Source organism: Rattus norvegicus, chromosome 8 (genome assembly GCF_021556685.1).
Source record: "Rattus norvegicus strain SHRSP/BbbUtx chromosome 8, alternate assembly SHRSP_T2T, whole genome shotgun sequence".
Classification (NCBI taxonomy): Eukaryota; Metazoa; Chordata; class Mammalia; order Rodentia; family Muridae; genus Rattus; species Rattus norvegicus.
Window position 1 is genome coordinate 25,289,976 of NC_141541.1, and position 25,052 is coordinate 25,315,027.

The window sequence follows — 25,052 nt, forward strand, 5'->3', positions numbered from 1 at the left end:
CACGCTCTCTCTCACACACACACTCACACACACGCTCTCACACACACATACTCTCACACACACATGCTCTCACAAACTCTCTCTCTCACACACACACATGCTCTCACACACTCTCACACTCACACACACACTCACACACATATCAGAGTGAAATGTACACACACTCTCTCACACACACACACACGCTCTCACACACACGCTCTCACACACACATGCTCTCTCTCTCTGTCACACACACACACACACGCTCTCACACACACATGCTCTCTCTCTGTCACACACACACACTCTCTCTTACGCACACACATGCTCTCTCACACACACACACTCACTCTCTCTTACACACACACATGCTCTCTCTCTCTGTCACACACACACACACTCTCACACACACATGCTCTCTCTCTCTGTCACACACACACACTCTCTCTTACGCACACACATGCTCTCTCACACACACACACTCACTCTCTCTTACACACACACATGCTCTCTCTCTGTCACACACACACACTCACTCTCTCACACATACACATACTCTCTCACACACTCTCACACTCACACACACATATCAGAGTGAAATGCACACACACACGCTCTCTCACACACACACGCTCTCACACACATGCTCTCACACACACACATATCAGAGAGTGAAATGTACACACATACACACATGCTCTCTCACACACACACTCTCTCTCACACACACATACTCTCATACATGCTCTCTCACATCTCACACAGTCTCTCTCTCTCTCTCTCTCTCTCTCTCTCTCTCTCTCTCACACACACACACACACACACACACACACACACACACCTTTGGGAGGCAGGGCCTCACTGTGTAGCCTTGGCTGATCTGATAATCACTATGTGAACCATGTTGGCTTCAAACTCATAGATCTGCCAGCCTCTGTCTCCTGTCCCCAAGTACTGGGATTAAAGACCACCATGCCTGGCATAAATCAATAACTTCTGAAGAGAGGTTTTTACTTGCTTGGTTTCCAAGGGACCAGCCCAGGGACGCTTGGTGTGTGTGCTTGGACAGAGCATCGCTGCAACAGGAGCATCTGACACACAAGGTTCTTCACACACGGCAGGCAGGAAGCAGAGCAACACAGTAACCAGAAGCCAAGACAAGACACACCCCCAAGAACATGTCCAATGGCCTTCCTAAGTCAGACTCATCATAGTTTATACAAATAAATTATGCAATTGTTTGCAAAAACCTTGAGTCTATCAATGGATCAAATCATAAGTTAAAGCCCTCATGATCTAATCCTTTGTGGAACCACCCTCACAGAAATACCCATGTTCATCCACATAGCTGCATTCTCTTAAATTCTCTTCTTTTTAAGCCAGTCTACAGCCACTTTTAAGAACTGAGACCAAGAACATTTTCTGCAGAAGCTTGGGCTGTAGTACAGGCTTCTCCAGCATTTAGTTTAAATGACCTTGCAGACCAGGGAAAGCAGCACGCTGCTAACAGTCCCTCTCAGACATGGACCATGAGGAAGGAGACTGTCCTGTTTCCATGTCAATGTCAGTTTTCAGGTAACTAGGACCAAGCCTGGGACACTTTCTGGATGAAGCTATTTTTAAAAGGAGGAACATCTTGGCCCTGGCATATGATAAAGGTTGAACAACTACAAGATATCAGCGTGTCAAATGGCTGGAATTTCCTAAAATAAATGAGTCACCTGGCCCATCCAGCGGTATGTTTGGGCATGCGACATCAATCTGCCATCAAATAAGAATAGTAAACACTGCACTCAAGCTGCGTGTGGTCTACACCCGTAATGCCAGCACTCAGGAGGCGAGGCACAAAAATCAACCCCAGTCTGATGGTTATACCAAGACACCTTGGCAAAAAGAAACCACTCAATGTGCTGATGATCTGATTCAATGGGCAGCAAGCTTGGCTAGCACACATGACACCTGTGCCCTGTCCCCACCAGGACATAAAACCCGGACTAGGAGCAAGTGCATGTGCGTGCCTGTGTCAACCCTATGAAGGCAGAGGCAGGAGGGCTGGTCATCCTCAGAGTTCAAGGCTGGCCTGGACTACCTAAGACCAAATCTCCCCACAAAAAAAGAAGGAAAAAAAATTAAGACCCTAAGTTCTGTGAGCAAAAATAAAACTTGGAGAACTTGTGGCAAGCGCTGTGAGATTATTCCGACGCTGGTTTCAGTTGCATTATGAACTTAGGACAAGGCCTACTTCACAAATGAGACTGCATGACAGGCACAGCAAAAAGATGAAGCTCTGCGGTCCCCCTGAGCTCTGAAGATCCGTATTTATGGAAAATCATCCCAGAGGGCTGAGGAGGAGGCAAGCATGAAGATCTCAGTTCAAATCCCCAGAAATGCAAAACCCAGAAGCAGCAATAACATGAATGTCAGTGTCCAGGGCCCACAGGGAGGTGGGAAGTAGAGAGAAGCAACCCAGAAATGTCAGAAGCTTGGCAGACACAGAGGCAAAAACAGACTCGGCTTCAAAACAAGGCAGAAAGCAAGGACCCACATCTGAGGTTGCCCTGACTCCACATTCATATGCACACACACACTCACACACCTCATATGCACACACACATCATACACACAGAGATGTTTTTAGAAAGCAAACGGTAAGTGAATGTTTGCTGTTCGCCTTGCCAGGACACCAGTACAGTGACTCATGAGGAAAGGTCAAACATTTGCCTGGATGGTCAAGGGTATTCGCAAACAAGACTGGTGACAAGGACATCTATATGAAGTTACTACAGGTATGGGGCACACACTTGTAACCAAGGCTAAGGAATTCCAGGTCAGCTTGGGCAACACAGTTAGACTGTCTCTGTCTGTAGTCCCCTCTCCTGTCTATCGCTCTGTCTTTGTCACACGCACGCGCGTGCGCACACACTCTGGGCTGCCTTGTCTGAAAGGTATCAGGGTATCTGTGACCTGCCTGAACCCCATCTACAGTGACCACAGAGAATAGGCCCATGGGCAGGATGCACTCAGTAGCACGGAGTGCTCACCTGGCAACTTCAAGCCCTGGCTTCACTCCTTAGCACAAGATAAAGGGGGACGAGCTTGAGTTGTTTGCAGTGCATCTCGGAATTCCTCCTTCTACTCGAACTAGCCCTTCCCCTCCCTGAAGTAGTATCCACAGTTACCCAGCTCTTGGAACTTCTGATAAATGCTGACACACCTTGGGGGCTGGAATTACTCGCTGGGTAACAGCCAGAAATTTCCTTTGCCGAGATCAACTGCCAGAGGGACCTGACGGGGACAGACAGCTTTAAAATGTCCTTATCGCCTTCTGTATATTCCACTCCGGGGATCCCAGAGAGCTAGCTGGGCCTTTCTACTTCAAGTGATTTAATTAAGGAAAAAAAAAATTCCTCAAGCATAGCCAAAAGCTTGGGCTTTAGTCAGCTGCAGGTGTAGTCAGGCTAACAAGCGGTGACAGCTACCACAGGCACTCGTCAGGTACAAGTGTGTTCCTTCATGAGGAGGCCTGAATCATTTATCAAGAGCCATCCCTAATTGCCCTCCATCTTATTCAGAGCTTGAAGACTCAGCTAGTCGAACTAGCCAGCTTACTCAGCAGATCCTTTATCTCTGCTTCCTAAGTGCTAAAATTACAGAGTAGCTGCCACACCCACCCAATATTTATGTGGGCTCTAGGGATCCCAATTCAATTCTCCAGAACCAAGAAAGGGCTTTAACCACTGAACCATCTCTCCAGCCCAAGCCTGTTCGAGTACACAGATGTTCCCTGGGGTCCCACGTGCCCTGGAGACCCTAAAACATGCAGCTGCTTAAATCCCTTACATACAATCATACTGTATCTATGTATTACTTACGTACTTCTTGATATGATACCACCAGATTACTCGAAATATCTAAGTTCTGAGACCGTAGTTCAGTTGGCAGAGAACCTGCCTAGCATGTATGAAGCCCTGGGTTCCATCCTTGGCATAAGCCAGGCACTAGAACATGAAATTTCAGCACCTACAAAGTAGAGATTAAAGTTCCTGAGTTCAAGATTATCCCTGAGCTAGATGGAGCTGTCACATGCCTTTACCCCTAGAACTCAGAAGGCAGCAGCAGGCGGATCTCTGTAAGTCTGAGGTCAGTCTGGTCTACAGAGTGAGTTCCAGGGCAGCCAGGGCTATACAGAGAAACCCTGTCTCTGGGGATGGGAGTAGAGTGGGGTTTAATCCCTAAATAGTAAGTTAAAGGCAAGGCAGGGGGCAACATGAGACCCCGACTAAAAGACAAAAGCATCCTAATACAGCAATCTCCATGCTATGTGGTTGTCACAGTATTGTTAGAGAAATAATGGTAAAGTCTATACACACACAACAGTGATGAAACTGCTGAGTCAGGTAAAGGGAGCCCACAACTGTAACACCAGCATTTAAGAGGCTAGCCTGGACTACACTGTGAGTTCCAGGACAAACTCAGCTACATGTGACTGCCCCCCCCAAAAAAACCCTGTAGCCCCACCACCCTGCAAAAGAACTCCAAATGGGGTTGGAGATTTAGCTCAGTGGTAGAGCGCTTGCCTAGCAAGCACAAGGCCCTGGGTTCGGTTCCCAGCTCCGAAAAAAAAAAAAAAAAAAGAACTCCAAATAGATGGGGTGATGTTGGCATGTAGGCCAGGAGGCAGGAAGAGGATAGTGAGTTTGAGGCTATTTTGAGCTACACAGCAAAACTCCCTCTCAAAGATGCAACAACTGCCCACATAATCCATGTCAGGACAGTGTAACACTTGCTTCTAACACAGAGCCTACGGAAGGCTGAATCACAACTTTACATGGCCCGGTCTCCCCCACAGAGCTTGAGTGGGAACACAGAGGAGGACATGTGAAACTGACTGCACACACAGACATTTTGTATCTAGTTCCAGGAACCTAGATTTTTGACTCCAGGGGCAGCATTCCTCAGGAGACACTAGAAAGAAGACTGTCACCTGGTCATCTGAGCTTTGCCTAGAACCAAATACCTAACCAAAAGGCAAAATGGCACTAACCTACTGGCTGCAGCAATTGTTCCCAAGTACCAAAGAGAAAGTGGGATACTGGGACACATTCTGAGCAGAAGGGGAAGTTTGGAGTCCCATCTGCTTTCATGACAGCATAAAGTTAAAAGAAAGTGGCAGCTCGAAATAAAACAAAGGAGAGGGTCTGCAGAGATGGCTCCGTGGCTAAGGATGTGAACTTGAACAGAACCAGAATTCACGTCCCAGCACTAATGTTGACAGCTGCCTAGACCCCCAACCACAGGGAGATCCAACTCCTCTGGCCTTTGGAGACAGACAGAGAGACAGACGACAGACAGAAAGACACAAAACACTTTAAAAAATCTGTTAAAGAAGAGACAATGGAAGTCACACTGAGGATGAAGGGTGTTCTGTAGATAAGTGTTCTTGCTGAGGGGAAATATGGAAACATTACCTGAAAAGGAGGAAAAAAGGTAAAAAGCCAGGGGCGGTAGCATATATCTGTAGTCCTAACGCCTGGGAAACCAAGGCAAAAGGATACAGAATTCAAGGCCAGCCTGGGCTGCAGTTTGAGGCTAGCCTAAGCTCCATGAGAAGAGCTGCAGTCAGTGTAATAACTGTGTCCAAGCATTCAAACTCCTTTCCATTTTTTTTTAATATTGGAGATAAAATGGTTTGTTTTTTTTTTTTTTTTGTTCTTTTTTTTCGGAGCTGGGGACCGAACCCAGGGCCTTGCGCTTCCTAGGCAAGCGCTCTACCACTGAGCTAAATCCCCAACCCCAAGATAAAATGTTTTTAATTCTCCTTTTGACCTTATATAACACATGTTGACCTTCCACTCAAAATCCTACCTCTACGAGACTCCGATTCAAATTCAGCTCCCAGAATCCTTTCTGGTACTGGGAATGAACCTAAGGCCTCACATCTGCTACCACTGAGACAGCCAACCCTCTTTTTCACTTACGAAACAAGGGCTCACTACATTGACCATGCTGACCTTGACCTTACTTTATAACCCTTAATGGCTTCGAATTTTCCATTTTCTTACCCTGGCTTCCCAGTAGCTAGTATTACAGGTCAGAGTTACTGTCCTAGCTCAAATTTAATCTTTGAGTAACAACGCTATTCACCCAGAATGCATGTCAATGTGAGAACTGATGGATATTGCTTGTGATGGTGACACCATGTCTACTGGAAACTGTTTCTCCTCACTTCAGGAAACAGTTATGACTTCCTGTGTACGTTCTTAGGTAGAACAGTCTTGTTTAATTACTATGACAAGTGTCAAACGCATGTGAAAGAGCTGAGCAACCACATTGTAGGCTGGTGCAGGGTGCCTCAAGTTCTTCTTCAACACACGCTATACAATACACGAGCTCTTTCCCCCCATCTGTGGTTCTCGCTACATAGCTCAGGTATTCAACACACTCAGTCATGTGACGTTTTAAATGTGTTAAAGCTTCTTAGGAACTAATACATAAAGATGTGCATGTTTGTTCTTTTTCATTCGTCCCCCCCACCCCACCCCCTCCAAACAGGGTTTCTGTATAACCCTGCCTGTCCTGGAACTCAATCCATCGAAAAGCCAGGTTGGCCTTGAACTCACAGAGATCTGCCTGCTTCTCATCCCAAGTGCTGGAGTCAAAAGCGAGCACCTCCACTGCCTGGACTCTGCCAATTTTTTTTAAACAAGTGTTTTCTAATGAAGTCAGAATCCAGATTTGACTGGGGCAGACATTCTTGGGTAGAAGGCAGGAATACAGTTCAGCGAGCAACACTGGTTTAGCATTCAGAGCCCAAGGGGTAGGAACGGAGACGTCAAAGCAATCCCTCTGTGTGTGGTATGCACTATCTATCGATTTATCCCTCCACTTGGTAAGATGATTCTCCTGTCTCCACCTCCTGGGTCCAGGATTACAGAAATACACGGCACAGTCAAGTTTATGCGGAACTAGAGACAGAACCCAGGGCTTCCTACACTCTAGGCAAGGACTCCGCCAACTGAACCGCATCTCCAGCTCCCACGGTTGTTTCTGATTGAACGGAATTTCAGTTCATAGTTGAGTCCCTTTAATATTCACATGTGAAAACTTATCAGCTACTACCAATAGTCCAAATGATACCTGCACTAAACCCTATACCAGCAGTATACGTACAACCTTACCAACCGTATGGTAACAACTCCCTTTGGGGGGCAGGGAAGATCTGGTTGAATTCTCTGAGACAAGGCCTCACGTAGCCTAGGCTTACCTAGAACTCATTATGTAGCTCAGGTTGGCCTAGAACTCAAGCTCCTTTTTCTTTCTTTCTTTTTTTTTTATTTGTCTGATACCATCAATTTTTAATTTTTGACCCTTGAATGATAAATATAGAACGTGGACACTGTCGAGCCAAAGTGGCCCCTTTTATTTTCAGACACACCACAATGGCAGGTGAGTCTTCTGGCTGTTGACTCCTGGAGTGGCTCCAAATCGTACGGTAGCTGTTAAGTAGTCACCAAGGTCTGGTTCCTCCTGTAAGAAGAACTAGAACATTCCCCCAGGGAAACTGAGTCCAAGTTCGGGTTGGGGAACCTGAAGCCGTCTGAAAACACTCCGAGGGGCTTTGACTATTGAGGAGCACAAACATTTCCTAAGACTGATGACTAACAGGCGACTTTTCTATCCTGCTCTGTGTTGTTAGTTATTTGTTTTATGACGGTGCCATCTGTATGTGCACCACTTATGTGCCTGGTGCCCATGGAAACCAGAAGAGGGCACTGGGTTCCCTGGAACTGGAGTTACAGATGGTTGTAAGTTGCCACGTGGATGTTAGGAATCAAACTCAAGTCCTCTGCAAGAGCAGCCAGTGTTCTCCACCATGGCCCCTTGTTTATCTATGTCTTGCTGTACAGTCCTGAGTTGCCTCAAACTTGCGATGATATTCCTGCCTGTCCCCACTACCCATTTGTTAGAGTTCGTGTACCACCAAAGAAAATAAGTGAGATTACTGTCACCCCGGGATTAACTCTTGAAGCTCTCCTCTTGCACTGTACAAATATAACTAGTCACTGCTTACCATGTCCCCTGACCTCTTACACCCTTCTCTTTCAAGGTGGTTATTCCTATACCCTGTCATTTAATCTCAACTTAGATAGAACCCACTTCTATCTAAGTGAATATGATCAAAATATATCATATGAATTAAAATGTCATAATAAACCCATTATTTTATATAATCAACATTGTCAAATAAAAAGGTATATGAAATATCTGTGCTGGGGGGGGGGCAAAGATGAAGAGAGGAGAAAGAAGAGGAGGGAAGAGGAAGCAGCAGTAGCCACCCCAGCCCCAGCCCCAGGAAATGGCTGAGTGTGTAAAGGCATTTGCCACCAAGACTAAAACCCTGAGTTCCATTCCTAGGACCCACCTGATGAAGGAATGGATTCCTGACACATACCCCAGGAGATACCACATACCCTAGGGTATACATACACTTGTATGGGCAAAATAAAATGTAGTTTAGCAGTTAAAAGACTGGGCACAGAGCTCGGTGACAGAGCACTTATTTATCATGTCCAAGGCCCTAAGTTCACCACTTCAGTCTCTGTCTGCTTCTCTCTCTCTCTCTGTGTCTCTCTCTGTGTCTCTGTGTGTCTCTCTGTGTCTCTGTCTGTGTGTCTCTGTCTCTCTCTCTCTCTCTCACACACACACCACACTCACACACACACCACACACACACCTCTTACCTTCATGTACTCTCATATAACAAGAGTGTAACAAACTCAGTAGAGTGTATTACCTTCCAAAGCTCTGATCAATTTGTAATACATTCATTACTGTAAGAACAGGCTTAAGTTGTATTTTTTTTTCACTACCTCCCCTTCACTGTCGTGCTGAAGATGAAACCTGGGACCTCACACAGTCTAGGCAAGAGCTATAAACAATCAAAAATGGAGAAAATATTTTATATAGAGAAAAATGCCAACAGAAACAAACTATCAAAATATACACAGAAATGTCGAAAATGCACACCTCCTTAAAAAGTTACTATAACAAACATGACCAACCCTAGGTTCAAAGATCCTAAAAGACATCTGAAAATTTCAATGTAACACCTTTAAAGGGGGGACTGAAGACTTACCAGTTAAAAGTACAGACTGGGGGGCTGGACAGATGGCTGAGAGAGGGCTCAGTGGTCAAGAGCACTGACTGCTCTTCCAGAGGTCCTGAGTTCAATTCCCAGCAACCACATGGTGGCTCACGACCATCTGTAATGGGATCTGATGTCAGATATACATCTACAGTGTACTTATATATAATAAATAAATCTCTAAAAAAAAAAAAAAAGTACAGACTGCTCTTCCAGAACCAGAGATCTGGTTCCCAGCACCACACCGGGTGGCTCACAACCTCCTATACTCCAGTTCTAGGGACCCAATGCCCTTTTGTGACATCCCAAGGCACTGCACTCAAGGGCATAAACCCACACCCCATACATAAACATCTAATTTTTTTTAAAAAAATTAACAATTTAAAATATATTAAACAAGATGCCTTAAAGAGGTCTGAGTTTCTAGCTCAGTGGCAGAGAGCCTACCAAACATGCACAAAGCCCTAGATTCAATTCCCACTATTAGAAAAAAAACAAAGAAACTTTGAAAAGATCTTAGATACAAAAACACCCAAAAAAGCTATCTTATAACAATGAAGAATTCTGATTTCACACAAAGAAGATATTAGATAATATTATTGTTTTTAATTATCTTGGCTGAAAGGTCAGTATTAAGTTCTTACTGGGTCACTCACTATCTTCATTTTTTTTTAGAAAATGTATTACCCCATTATGTAAAAGTATCATGCCTGAAATTCTCAACTTATTCTCAAATAGTTCAACATAAACTCTATTTTATTTTTCCTTGGAAAAACCAAACAGTTCAATCAGTACTAACCTAACAAAGCCTCCATTTTTTAAAGTCTGCAAGAGGCACAGGCCTACAACATTCAGACAATAGCTAACTATTTGGGCTAGGGTGTAGCTCAGCAGGAGAGTGCTTAGCATCGTGAGGCTCTGAGTTGCAACCCCAGCATCAAAAGAAGAGTAACTTGGTCTCCTTACTTTTCTTCCACACAAAGACCCGGGTCTTTGTACGTTTCTATTTACATACAGATAAATGCACCCTGCAAAAGTCTACAACGAAGTTGCCTTTTTTAAAAAATCAGAATGCAATGCGTCTCGGGTAAAAATATGTCCCACGAAGGCGAAATAATCGGATAAAGCATTCCTTTCCACACACGCACACACACACACACACACAAAAAGAAAAACAAGAGGAAAAGGCTGTCCTCACCCACCTTTCAGCCAAAGCTCGGCTGCAGCAAACGGAATCGCTCGGTCCAAGAATGGAAAACAGCGTCTCAATGTGATACCAATGGCGGAAAGTTTATTCTTTCTGGGGAGGAAAGCAATTCCACGAAGGTTACTTTACACGGGCTTTAGAAGAAAGGTGGGTGCAAGCAGCTCAGGGCTGAGCCGTGATGCGCACTCGGGCCGCCGCACCTGGAAAGGCTGCAGAGCCGGGGAAGCCGCGGGACCCCGCGAGCAGAGCTCCGCCCGCCTCCCCGCAGAGGCCTACCGAGTCCTCTCCCTCCCCGTGCCGCCCCCGCACCTCCTCACCGAATCCTCACCGAGCTGTGTGGAGAGCCCTCGGACAAACGCCGAGAAGGTCTCAGAGCTCGCAGAAAAGGGGGGGTACTGGTCGTGACGTCACTTCCATTTCCGCCTTGGAGTTCTCGGCCACGTTGGAGCTCTCCAGGCTAGAGGGGAAAACTTGTTTGTTCCCGCGTCCCCGCAGTCGCGCCCTTTTTCGGGTGGGCTCGAGAGGGGAGTTGAGACTAGAATAGAGCCGAGAGGTCGAGGTCAGAAGCGAGACCTTGAAGGGGGAGCAATGCGGGGGCGGGGCGAGAGGCGGGACCAGGCCGGGGTGCGCCTTGGTTGATGGCGGACCGGTGGGGCGAGGATGGGGGTGGGGACGCCCCGGTGGAGATGCAGCTGACAAAAGCTTTTCTCTCCCGCCTCTCCCTCACGCTCGCAGTGCCCTTAGCCATGTTGCACAATCTGCCAACCCTGGAAAAAGGATCCGTCTGGTCCATTCGGTTATCGCTGTCTCCAGACACCTTTATGTGGACCTGCCTTTGTGTGTCTCGGGACACGGTGCTAACACCTCAGTCGTTGATTCTGTCATGTTTTCAGGATAAAAATACTACCCACCATCACCATTCAGGGCTCAATTAGTAGAGTCCCTGCCTAGCGTCACAAAGCCCTGGGATCCATCTCCAGTATCGCAGATGGTTCTCCCATACTTGGGAGATGGAGCCGAGGTTCAAGGCCAGCCTTGGCTACATAGTAAATTCAAGGCCAGCCTGCCTGGGATACATGAAACCCTGTATCCAAAATGCTTAGTTCCTAACATTTTTTTTTCCTGATTTTTGGTGTGTGTATGTGTGTATATGTGTTCAACAGAATAAGCAGTTATGTACGTGGCAAAGTTCTCAGGGGGCAATTTTCAGGAATCAGTTCTCTTACTGTGGGTTTCAAGAATAGAAGTCAGCTTCTCTTTCACCCACTTAGCCAGCTTTTGGGCCCAAATGACTTACTTTTTAGAGGCAGTTTAACAACTTGGGTGTTTTCTATTTTTGGAGTAATTCAGAGTAAAACTAGGTCAGGCATAGCGATGTGCACCTTTAGTCCCCCAGGAAGCAAACACAAGTGGATCTCTGTGAGTTCAACGCCAGACAGGGATATAAACTACTATTCATAGTTTCATATGTATCCTGGCTTTTAATGTGAGTGTGTGTGTGTGTGTGTGTGTGTGTGTGTGTGTGTGTGTGTGTGTTATATGACTGTGACTGTGAGTATAAGTCATGAACCTAGAAAGGGGACCATGAATGGGGGAACAAAAGATGTTTTAAAGAAATCGAGAAGTTGGGCTGGAAAGATTGCTCAGTGGTTAAGAACCTTTGTTACTCTGCCAAAGGACGCTGGTTCAAATTCCAATACCCCAATGGCAGCCCACAACTGTATGGAACTCCGGTCGCAAGTGTACCTGATACCTCTTTTGTCCTCCATGGGCATGAGACGGGCATCTAATACCCAGACATACATGCAAGAAAAACACCCATACATCACCACAATAATAATGAGTAGAAATAAGGCATTAAATTGGGAGGAAGAAGAGGGTACATTTTGGGGAGGTGGGAGCTGCAGAATAAATGTCAGTCAACCAATACAAGGTACAAATGAAACCTTATTACTCTGCTGACTAGAGAACACATACAAGGGACTAGAGAGATGGTTCAGCAGTTAAGAGTGCTTGCAGCTCTTTTTTTTTTTTTTTTTTTTTTTTTTTTTTTTTTTTTTGATTTATGTGAGTACACTGTGGCTGACTTCAGACACACCAGAAACCAGAAGAGGGCATCAGATCCCATTGCAGATGGTTGTGGGCCTCCATATGGTTGCTGGGAATTGAACTCAAGACCTCTGGAAGAGCAGCCTGCAGCTCTTTCGTAGGACATTGCATCCCAGTGTCCATGTCAGGCAGCTAGCAACCATTAATAACCGCAGCTCCAGAGGATCCGATGCCCTCTTCTGGCATCTGCAGCCACCCACACAGACACACACATACACATAAATTTAAAAAAAAAATCTTTAAGGGGCTGGAGAGATGGCTCAGTGGTTAAGAGCACTGGCCCTTTCACACCTGGGACCTTCACTAACCAGATCCAAGCAGCCTTCAGGGAGCCACGGCTTCTAGTGGTGACCAATCCCAGGGCTGACCACCAGCCCCTCACAGAGGCCTCTATGTCAACCCGGCCACCATTGCTCTGTGTAACACAGACTCTCCCCTGCGCAATGTGGACATTGCCATCCGGTGCAACAAGGGAGCTCGCTCAGTGGGTCTGATGTGGTGGCTGCTGACCCGGGAAGTACTGCGCATGCGGGGTACTATCTCCCGGGAGCACTCGTGGGAGGTTATGCCTGATTTTCTACAGAGACCCAGAGGAGATTGAGAAGGAGGAGCAGGCTGCTGCTGAGAAGGCTGTGACCAAGGAGGAATTCCAGGGTGAATGGACTGCACCAGCGCCTGAGTTCACTGCTGCTCAGCCTGAGGTGGCCGACTGATCTGAGAGTGTGCAGGTGCGCTCTGTGCCGGTCCAGCAGTTCCTCACGGAAGACTGGAGTGCACAGCCAGCCACTGAGGACTGGTCAGCAGCTCCCACAGTGCAGGCCACAGAGTGGGTTGGAGCCACCACTGAGTGGTCCTGAGCTGCCCTGCAGATGCCTGAGCAAAGGGAAGAAAGGTGGAACTAAAAATAAAGTTCCTAAAAGCTGAAAAAAAAGAAAAGAATGTACAAACAGGGGCTGGAGGGATGGCTCAGTGGTTAAGAACACTGACTGCTCTTTCAGAGGTCCTGAGTTCAATTCCCAGCAACCCGAGGGTGGCTCACAATCATCTGTAATGGGATCTGATGTCCACTTCTGGTGCTACAGTGTACTCACATACATAAATAAATAAATCTAAAATAAGAGAAAACTTTAGATAAGAGAGAAATTATGTAAACAGAGGCTACATAATGGTTCAGAGGTTAGGAGCACTGGGCATCTTTCTCTTCTGCATCTTGACCAGCTGTGGGCCCGTGGCAGGCCAATCATTATTGTAGTTGCCAGGGTTTGTAGCTGCATAAGATGGATGGTTACTTATAAGTAATGTGTAAGGTTGACAAGAGTGGCATAGTACATGCCTGGCACTGGACTTTTTATCTGTGAGCCTGTGTCTAGTGGGGATGCTGTCACCTATAATGGGGTAATTCCATTAATATTTTGTATACATGTATATATTTTAGAAGCCTCTGCAGTAGAGTTTCATATGGCTCCTTTAAAGGGTCTGTAGTGTGCTCTCGTTTTCTATTCCCTTCTCTCCCTGGCCCTCCCATGTCCGCCCTATTTAACGCTTCCTGTTCTGTTATTCTCTGTTCCCCCTCTATATCACGGCATCGTATCTTCCTTCCTTCGATCTCCCACCTCTATAGCCCTCTACTTGCTTGATCTCTGTGGATATTACAGATGAAATGCACACGTCTAAAAATTCTAACCTAACATCTACAAAGGAAAGAAACTGTGGTATTTTTCTTCCTTGGTTCGCGTTGCCTCACTCTGAGTGATTATTGCCGGCTCTGTCCATGTACCTGAGAGGTTCATTTTCTTAAGAGCTGGACAGTAATCTGCTGTGCGAATGTACCCTACTTTCATCATTTGTTTATCAGGTGGTGGACATCTAGGCTGTTTCCATTTCCCGGCTATAGCAGCCAGAGCCTCGGTGCACACGCAAGCATCTCTGTAGGTGGATGTAAAGCCCTCTATATGTCCAAGAACAGTAGAGCTGGGTCATGTGCTGGATCTATTTCTAGCTCTTGGAGGAACCTACACTAATTTCCATAGTAACTATGACAGTTTAGACTTACCAGCAGCAAGTGTTCCTCTTGCCCCATAGCCACATCAGCATTTGTTGTGACTCTTTTGACCTTAACCCTTCTGACTAGGGTAACGTGAAATCTACTGTCATTTTACTTGATACCTTCTAGAACTTAACAGTAAGAACCCATTGCTGAAGACACCACATACTTAAGTCATAGAACTGACCTTGAGTCTTCATGCCTACTGGCCAGCCAGCATAACGCTGGAAGGTATTATGCATGCTACCAAAGGAGGAAAGGAATCATCAACCTTAGCCAGCTGTGAACACTGACAGATATAATGACAGTCTTTTCATGTCTTGATGGGAAAAGGCAACAGGTAGGGCAGGACACACGAGAAAGGCAAGAGGGAAGGAAGGAAGCCCAGCGAGGTGGCTCAGTCAGTCAGGATGCTTTCTGTGCTGGCCTTACTACCTGAGTTTGATCCCTAGAAAGGGAGAGCAGACAACGGGCTCTGCAAAGTTGAATTCTACATATGCTAAGTGGCACACATGTGCCACCTTCGAAGGTTAGGTTTCCTTATTTTTATTCACCTTTTCAGTGTTGGAGATTAAATATACGGCAAGTGTTTGACCACTGAGCTTTAGCTCCTCCAACTACCAGATTTTCCTGCAGAGACAGGAGTCTCACAAGTAAGCCAACAGTAGGTTTGGAAAGAAAAGAAAAATATGATGGGTATTGATTTCGTTCCTTCATAAAAGCAATCCATGGAGCACGCAAGGTGTGGACTTTATTGTAAGGGGGATCGCATTCCTAGTAGGGAGTTTTTTGGGTTGGTCATGTACAAAACTGAAATTGCAGGCCAGACCTGTACCAGTTTGAGCCCATCTTGATATCAACCTTTGGTTTTAATTTTTTTTTAAATCACATTTATTTGTGTATATGCATATGCGTGCCTTGGTGCATGTGAGGACGGCAGGCAAGCAACCTGCAGGGGACTTGGTGCTGTTCTTCCATCCTGTGGATCCCATGAACTCAGGGATCCCAGGATTGAACTCAGATCATTAGGTTTGGTGGCAAGCGCCTCTACCCGCTGAGCCATCTCAAAGCCAGAGATAGTATCAAACCAGAAAAGCTGATAGTGCTGAGACAAACAGGCCACTGAGTGTTTTGCAGCCTTTCCCTATCGGCTGACTGGTGTCCCTGGGCTCTACAAATATAGAAATAAAGAGCAAGGGCTATCAAGATGGCCCGGGTGCCCGCCACCAAGCCTGATGAACCTGAGATCGACACCCAGGACCAACTCCCCCAGGTTGTCCTCAGACCTTCACATGTGTGGCCCAGCTCACACAGAAAATAAATAAATACAATATAGGTGCGGTGATGAGGCAAGCTGGGCATGATGGCTCACGCCTTGAGTCCCCGAACCTGGGAAGTGGAAGCAAGACGATCAAGAGTTCAGCGCAAGCTTTGGCTAAACACTCCAAAGGTAAGAAAGTCTGACAGCTGCCGGCTACCCCGTTTGTTATTTCACCCTCAAGTTGCCCGAGCCTCCTACATTTTTAACTTCTTTATGCAAAAATAAATCCGAAAGGCTAGGCTTGATTGTCCATGGGGCAACCAAGGTAGCGCACGGATAACGGCGCTTGCCTTGAAGGCCCATAAACTGCGTTTAATTCCCAGAACCCAAAGGGTAGAACCCGGACTCCCACAAGTTTTCCTCTAACATACACCTATATATAACATGGCACATTCATGCCCCCACATATGCAATCTCAAAATAAGTATACTAAAAAGTATATAGGAGGGATAACAGAGAGACGGCTCAGCAGTTTAAGAGCACTGGCTGCTCTTCCAGAGGACCGGAGTTCAATTTCCAGTAAAGCCACATGAAGACTCACAATTGTTAAAGCTACGGATCCAAAGACCCAAAACTCTCTTCTAGCCTCCGTGGGCATCCAGCAGGTGCACAAGTGAAATGCAAGTGAAACACCCAGACACAGAAATAAAATTTTGTTAAGTATTTAATATAGACTCATGTAATACATTTAATATTACATATTCCTACGTAATATATTTGCTACTGTAGAATATATACTTAATATTTGGTAGTATACTGTACATTCAATATTACATAATATATGATATGATATGGCTCAAGCATTTAAAGCATGGGCTGCTCCTCCAGAGGTCCCAGGTTTGATTTCCAGCACCTACATGACAGACCACAGCTGTTTATAACTCCAGTTCCAGGGCACCCTCCACAAGCACCAGGAAAAATATCGCTCAGACAAAACACTCATACGCATAATAAAATAATAAACATTTAAAAATGTGTGTGTGTGTGTGTGTAAAGGCGTATCAGTGTTGTTGATTGACGATAAAGACCAAAACTAATTTACAAAAGGGAGAGTTTATTTGGGCCAATGTTTCTCGTGGGATAAGAATCTATGGTGGAACAAAATCCAGGCATCAGTCAAGCATGGCAGCTGAGGCAGGAGACTGGAGATCACAACTCCCACAAGCTAGAAGCAAGAGTGAGTAAACTAGAAGAGGAATGAGGCTTTAAACTTTCAAAGCCCACCCCCAGTGACATCCTTCCTCCAGCAAAGCCTCATGTCCTCATGACCTCTCCAAACAGGGCCAGCAGCTGGGGACCACATGTTCAAACCCTAAATTTATGTGAGACATTTCCTTTTTTTTAAAGATATATTTATTCATCTCATGTATGTGACTACACTGTAGCTGTCTTCAGACATGCCAGAAGAAGGCATCAGACCCCATTACAGATGGTTGTGAGCCGCCATGTGGTTGCTGGGACTTGAACTCAGGACCTCTGGAAGAGCAGTCAGTGCTCTTAACCTCTGAGTCCTCTCTCCAGCCCAACATTTTTCTTTCAAACTATAATTGTTAACTAGTTTTTTTTTCTACTTGTTTGAGACAAGTTCTTCTGTAGCCAAGATGGCCTCAAACTCCCTAAGAAGGCAAAATAAGACACAATAACTTCAAAAAATGGGGGCAGGTTGGGGGTGGCACACCCAGCAGGGGCAAAGGCAAGCAGATCTCTGTGAGTTTGAAGCCAGCCTAGTCGAGAGAGAGTTCAATTCTGCCCAAGTAAAGGTGGAAGTGAGATGTGACCTTACAAAGTTGCCTTCTGACCTCCACTAGAGCACCACCGTAATTCAATATCCACACAGATAACTAAAAGAAAAATATTAACATTTTTTAAATCCAGGCATGATGGTGTATGTCTTTAGTTCTAGCACTCAGAAAGCAGAGATAGTGGGATATCTGTGAGTTTGAGGTCAGCCTAGTCTACATAAAAAGTTCCAGACTAGCCAGGAATACATAGACCATCCCCCAAAAAGTTGATTGTTTTTTGTTTGTATGGTTTGGTTTTTAAGTACGGGGCAGGGCTGGAGCGATGGCATTGTTAATATCACTTGCTGTTCTTCTAGAGGATACAAGTTGGAGTCCCAGACCACATCCGATGAAACCACACCCCACAGTAACTCCATCTCCAGGGAATCCTACACTCTCTTGGTACTCATAAGCACCCACGCTCTGTGCATATACCCCCGTATACACAGAAATAACTCTTACTTTAACGTGAAGAGCTGGAAATGTGTAGCACTTAACCCAGCATACAGAAGTCTCTGAATTTGTTCTTTAGTCTCCTCCCACCCCCGACCCCCACCCACACATACATAAAAGAAGGCAGGGTATAATAGAACTTATAAAGGTATAGGGATAGATAGATCGATAGATGATAGATAGATAGATAGATAGATAGATAGATAGATAGATAGGTAGATAGATAGATAGATGATAGGTGATAGATAGCTGATTGATTGATAGATAGATGATAGATAGATAGATAGATAGATAGATGATAGGTGATAGATAGCTGATTGATTGATAGATAGATAGATAGATAGATAGATACAGATACTTAGATACATAGATAGATAGCTAATAGATAGATAGCTGATAGATGATAGATGATAGATACATAGATACATAGATAGATATATAGATAGATATAGATACATAGATAGATACATAGATAGATGATAGATGATAGATACATTGATAGATAGATGATAGATTGGTAGATGATAGATAGATACATTGATAGATAGATAGATAGATAGATAGATAGATAGATAGATAGACAGACAGACAGACAGACAGACAGACAGACAGATAGACTTTTTTGTTGCTATAATAAGACACCATGATCAAGGTATGAAAGAATATATTCAGGCTTACAGTTTCAGAGAGCCAGACCAATAATGGCAGGGCAGCATTGCAGCAGGCAGCAGGCATGGTGGCGGGAACAGAATGTTGAATTCACATACTGAACCACAAGCACAAACTAATTGAAAATGGCTCATCCTTGAACTTTTAAATCCTGCCTCCAATGACATACTTCCTCCATCAAGGCCACACCACCTAAATGTCCCCAAAAGCATCAACAACAGGGACCAAGTATTCAAGTATGGGACGTTCTCATAAGTGACTTTCTCACTCAACCCCTTACAATATATTAAAAGGAGATCTGTGTTGTGTTGGTTTACAGGATCCAGTTTGGGTACATGTGTCATGCTAGAATGTCCAGGAATCCGGTGGTTAATCTGTCCACAAGGCTGGATGTTTCAGCTGTCCCAATTCAGCCCAGGAGTCCTGAAGGATGCCTGGAGAGCTGCTAATCTATGTTGGAATCCCAAAGAAATTGACTCTAACACTGCTTAAGAAATGCCTCGGTAACAGAACTAGCAAGAGTGAGTGCAAGCAGGGAAAAAGCAAAGTTTCTTTCTTCTACGTCCTTGTCCTTGTATCTTGGCTGTCACAGCCTGGGTCACAACCAAAGTCCTAAGACCACTAAAGAATCTAAATCGGAATCCTCCAAGGAAGCCACTGGCCTCTTAATCCTGGGACCCCCTGGGTCCTCCAGGCCCTCCTGCTGTACTGCCATTTGGTGTCTCTCCCCTCCCCCTCCCCCTGCCACACACACACACACCAAGGAGAAGGAGGAGGAGAAAACAGCATCACCACCACCACCACCACCACCACCACCACCACCACCACCACCACCACCAGCAGCAGCAGCAGCAGCAGCAGCAGCAGCAGCAGCAGCAGCAGCAGCAGCAGCAGCAACTTGGTTAATTCTTTTTTTTTTTTTTTGGTTCTTTTTTTCGGAGCTGGGGATAGAACCCAGGGCCTTGCGCTTCCTAGGCAAGCGCTCTACCACTGAGCTAAATCCGCAACCCCTGGTTAATTCTTAATAGCAGCTAAGGCTAGGACAGTGTTGCTTACTTCACTAGTGGTGAAGCTTCTAACTGAAATTTCATTTTGCAATCCAGTAGTAAGCCCTGGAATGCTAGTAAAGGTGCAGCTACTGAGGTTGTCAAGGATGGAGGAAGAGTATGCCTGACACAAAAGGCAGAGTTCTTTATAATAAGGATCTGTTATAAAGAAGTATATACCCTATATCCCTATTGTGCAGCCAGCCCATATATCTCACTAGCATATGATATATTAAAGCAGACACCATTCAAAAGCTAGATGTGACTTTTGCAGAAATGGTATTGCCAGAAGAATTACATTGTATTCTTGGAGTGATTCAGATACTATGAAAACAGTACTAATTAACCATCGGTAATGGCAAAGTCTGTAGGTGTCTAGTGGATTAGCGTTAGGGGATGATATGGTACAGAGAATAGTCCAAACCTGTAGCACTTACAAATGTCTCCACTGGTCTCTATCAGGTGATTTGTAGCAATGGACATTTTTAAAGATGTATTTTTTAATTATGTATATTGTGCATATGAGTAAAGGTGCTCACAGAGTCAGATGAGGGCATCAGATCTCCCTTAGAGCTGGAGTTACAGGTGATTGTAAGCCTCCTCACATAGGTGCTGGGAATGAAACCGGGTCTTCTGATGGAACACTACACCCTCTTAACTATTGCTTTAACCCCAGGCTTTTGTTTTGTTTTGTTTTTTAATTTTTAAATTACACTTGCACATTTATTTTTTAGGGAAGGTGGGGTGTAGAAGAGGTGTGTAGGCCTGCTGGGGCCTGAGTGAGGAGGTCAGAGAATGACTTTCAGGAGTCAGTTCTTTCTTTATGTAGGCCCCAGGGACTGAACTCATATTACTAGATTTTGTGGCAAGCCTTTTACCAGCCGACCCATTTCACTGGCCCTTGAGGCTGTTTCCTAGGACTGTAACTATCATGAACACCCAAAGCGAACTGATTAAAGTTTGAGCCAAAGCCAACCTGAAATTTGGTTTTGTTGTTGCTGTTGTTGTTTTGTTTTTCAAGATAAGGATTCTCTGTATAGACCTGACTGGCCTGGAACTCACTTGCTAGACCAGGCTGGCCTTGAACTCACAAAGATCTTCCTGCCTCTGCCTCCTGAGTGTGGGGTACTAAAGGTGTGAGCCACTATGCTCAACTTGTTTTTATTTTATGTGTTTATGTGTGTGCCTGGGTCTGCATAAGTGCACCACACATGTGCAGGAATCCACAGAGGTCAGAAGAGGGTATCAGACCCCCTCAAGTTAAGGATGGTCATAAGTTGTTATGTGGGTGCTAAGAACCAAGCCCAGGCCTTTGCAAGTAAAGTAAGTGCTCTTAATTTCAGAGCCACCTGTCTAGTCCCTTCAGTTGTTTTAAAAACTACACTCGTTTATTTCCAGGAGGGAGAGCACAGTTGTGCCCGTGGCAGAGCATCCTTGGGGATGTTGAGACAACTTGTCAGAGTAGATTTTCTCTTTTTACCACATGAGCTCATGGGTTCCTGGCTTCAAACTCAGTCCTCATGTTTGGTGGCAAGTACCTTCACCTATTGGTCAATCTCGTGGTTGCCTTTTATGTTTGATGAAGGTAAAGTTCCTGTCATCCATTTGAGTCACTCTAGGGACTCACATGGTGAAATGAAAGTCCCTTATCAGGGGCTAATTAGTAATGTTCTTGAAATAAGAGATGTCCTTGTTGGCCTGGGAAAATACCTCAGTTGTCTTCCTCTTTTAAACCACCAGCCTGACAGGAGTGGTTCGGTCAGGCCAGCAACAAAAATTAGCATAGCTCCCAGAGGAAGAATATTGAATTGGTAACAATCAAGCAGCCTTCAGCAACATACCGAGACATTAGGCACAACCAATATAAAATCCAGGACCCAGCCAGACCTGGTGGCACATGCCTTTAACCCCAGCACTCGGGAGGCAGAGGCAGGCAGATCTCTGTGAGCTTGAGGCCAGCCTGGTCTACAGATCTAGGGGAGCTAGAGCTGCACAAAGAAACCCTGTCTCAAGAAAAATAAATAAACAAATAATAAACCGAGGATCCACCAAATCCATGTGATTAATGAGTACATACGATAGCTGACCATCTTCTGTGTAGATGACCACTACTGTACTGTTCTAAATTTATGTCACAATTTTCAGAGCATGGGGAGTGCTTTCAGGGGTCCCTTTTTCACTGAATGGAAAGAGCACAAACCAAACTCTTTTTGTCACACCTTTGCATGGGCAGATCTGTGCTCTGACAGTGTGTAAAGTCACCTTTAATCTCTCTTTGATGATCTGGCCCCATCACTCCACTTAGTGTTTGAGGTCCCGGATGGGCAGACTTGGCTTTACCAAGACCAGCCCACACAATCTAGGAGGGATTAGTGTACACTTCCAGTAGGTGTGGCCTGGACTGCATGGGAAGGTACAGATCCAGCCCCACCCATCAGGACTTGCCCACAAAGGCATAGGAGCACTGGCCTTAGTCTCCTAGCACTGTAACAGGACTGTCACCTCATCCTTGTCTCCAGCTACAGTTTGGAGAGTTTGAGTCATCGTTCGTATTAATGGTGCTCCATTCTGTCTTATCAGCCTATTAGGATCTGTGCAATTTTGAGTAAATCATCTTTCCGCTTATGGAATGAACCTTACACTATTTTATTATATGAATGAATATAAATATATTTATAAATTTAGTATAAATATATGTTTAAATTATAAATATAAATATATAAAATACATAAGCAGCCACTAACTGCTGCTGTTTTGGCATCTGTGATAGCCATTTTTTTTTAAGATTTATTTATTTATTATGTATGTAAGCACACTGTAGCTGTCTTCAGACACACCAGAAGAGGGCATCAGATCTCATTACAGATGGTTGTGAGCCACCATGTGGTTGCTGGGAATTGAACTCAGGACCTCTGGAAGAGCAGTCAGAGCTCCTAACCACTGAGCCATCTCTCCAGCCCCCATGATGGCTATTCTTGATTGTCAACTTCACTATATTTGGAATTAACAAAAACCCAAATGGCTGAGCATACCTGTGAGAGATTTTTTTTTTTAATAAAATCATTTGAAGTGGGAAGACCCACTTTTAATCTTTGAAGTACGAAGACACACCTTTAATCCAGACCTTATTTTAGGGGGTTGGGTTTTAAAGACAGGTTTTCTCTGTGTAGCCCTGGCTGTTCTGGAGCTCACTCTGTAGACCAGGCAGGCTTTGAACTCCCAGAGATCTGCCTACCTCTGCCTCTGCCTTTGCTGAGAATAAAGATGCCCACAACCACCACCCACATATTCAGATCTTTTGAGGTAGGAAAGTCTACCTTTCATCTCGGCCACACATTCTGGTGGCAGCCTCTATAAAGAACAAGGGAGAAGGAAACTCTTTTTGCCTCCTTGCCTTCACTCTCCAGCAAGTTCATTCATCCACTGGAATTAAAGCCCACTTCTTCAGAATTTCTGAGTGTATTGAAGACCAGCTAAAACGTCCAGCCTCATGGACTGAATAGCTACTGGATTCCTGGATCTCCCATTAGTAGACAGCCATAGATTGTTGGACTATCTGGATCACAACCTGTAAGCCATTCTAATAAATCTAATATATAATAAAATTATATATAGTAAACCCCATATATAATAAATAGGTGATAGATAGATAGATAGATAGATAGATAGATAGATAGATAGATAGACAGATAGACAGGTAGATAGGTAGGTAGAGGTTCATTCTACAAGTTCTATTCCTGTAGCGAATCCTGACTAATATAACATCCTATTTTTTTCTACCAAACCCACAACTTACAGATGACAGAGAACGTGAAAAAATTCATTTTATACTGTTCATCTTAGTGCATTGGTATATTAATTGTAAGTTTGAAGTGGCTTCCATTATCACTCTAGGTTTGTATGGGGGTGTCATAACTTTGTTTAAGGAGTCCATTTGGTATTCATTTAGGTAACATGGGCATGTAGGCATACAATCAACTATCCAGATATTAGAATCTACTGCCACAGAGACAGACTGACAATTTTGAGATCAGGTCGATGCTCTCACATTATTGATCTGACAGATCTGTCCTGTGACTTTTCTGATGAATATGATCTTTCCAGTGATGCAGGATATCCCACTTCTGCGTCTGCTGGTGGAGGACACCTCTGAGAATAGTCTGCTTTACGATGTCCTGATTAGTAGTAGATATCCTACAGTCCTCTGCCCACCTGTGAGCAGCATACTTTCCAAAATGCCCACATTCGTGAGAAGCTCCCTAGTGCTTATCAGAGGGAGCTTACACACTCAGTGAAATAAGAGCTGACCAGTCTGGATTCCTCCTCTGAAGAGCTTGTCCTGTGGCGGCAAGTAAACACACAGCATCACCATGAAGTGCAGTGTCACTGACTGACCAAATATCCTCCCATGTAGGCTTTCCCCACACTTCTTTGCCATTTGTGGTCCCTTCATGTTTTTACTCTCAGGCCCATCCAAACGGCCACAGACCAGTTTTATATACACATGGCATTGTCCTGAGTCAGTTGGGACAGCTTTATAGACAGCATGTCACTCTGCCTATTGGCTGCTCATACCAGAGGCTGTGAAGACCATTGATCAAAAGACTTCCCCAAACGTAATTGGAGACTCTGTTGCAACATCGGGGGAGGGGGACCAGTAATATTTTGCTGGGAGCACATTCCTGGTTTATTCAGGTAGCCAAGACTCCGCTCGGATGGAGCGGACTCCATCCAAGCCGAGTCTTGCGCATGCCTCGTCCACTTAAAGACACTAGGCTCCTGTGCGTGCCCTGCTTTATGAGAGGTGGGCTTGAGATGTGTCTGTGTTGTAATTGCACTGTGGACTCTCATCAGTATTTCATGATAGGCATTTAGTTATGGTTCAGTTTCAATCAAAGCCCAGAAAAATGCTAGCAAGTGTTTCTCTAAAGGGGATCATGCTTCGCTGGCAGAGGACAGATTGCTATTCCAAAAGCCTGAAGCCCCTCTGTTCTCCTCATCCCTGCCACAAACTCCAGTTGGCGTACATCCATTAGCTGTTACCTGTAATGCAGTGGGGCCAGTTGTGGCCAGTCAGAGCTCTAAGGCCAAATATTGTGTTTTACGTGTTCAAATGCTTGCCCCTGCTTAGGTCCCATGCAAACTGAAATTTGTTTCTAGCTGCTTTTTGTAGGAGATTCAAACTATTCTAGATGGTGGTGCCAAAATCCAATTAGACCAATGGGTTCTCTTTTTATCCCGTAGAATGGGAACTACTAATACCTTCCGTCTGAATTTAGGTAATATTTACTGTCT

At 45.0% G+C, this 25,052-nt stretch overlaps 1 protein-coding gene and 1 pseudogene across 24 annotated transcripts in view; one reads left to right on the forward strand and one right to left on the reverse strand.

The window, feature by feature from the left end:
- Positions 1–10,731, reverse strand: part of Zfp266 (zinc finger protein 266) — a 30,574-nt gene extending 19,843 nt beyond the window's left edge. For 4 of the 24 annotated variants that reach the window (XM_087563070.1, XM_087563056.1, XM_087563062.1 and 1 more), the window contains exons 1-3: positions 10,663–10,731; positions 10,330–10,427; positions 9,119–9,245 (exon numbers count right to left, since the gene is read on the reverse strand). The gene's annotated coding sequence lies outside the window, so the exon portion shown is untranslated. 24 annotated transcript variants of the gene reach the window in all.
- A 241-nt stretch (positions 10,732–10,972) lies between these two features.
- Positions 10,973–13,388, forward strand: Rpsa-ps20 (ribosomal protein SA, pseudogene 20; annotated as a pseudogene).
- The last annotated feature ends 11,664 nt before the right edge of the window (positions 13,389–25,052 follow it).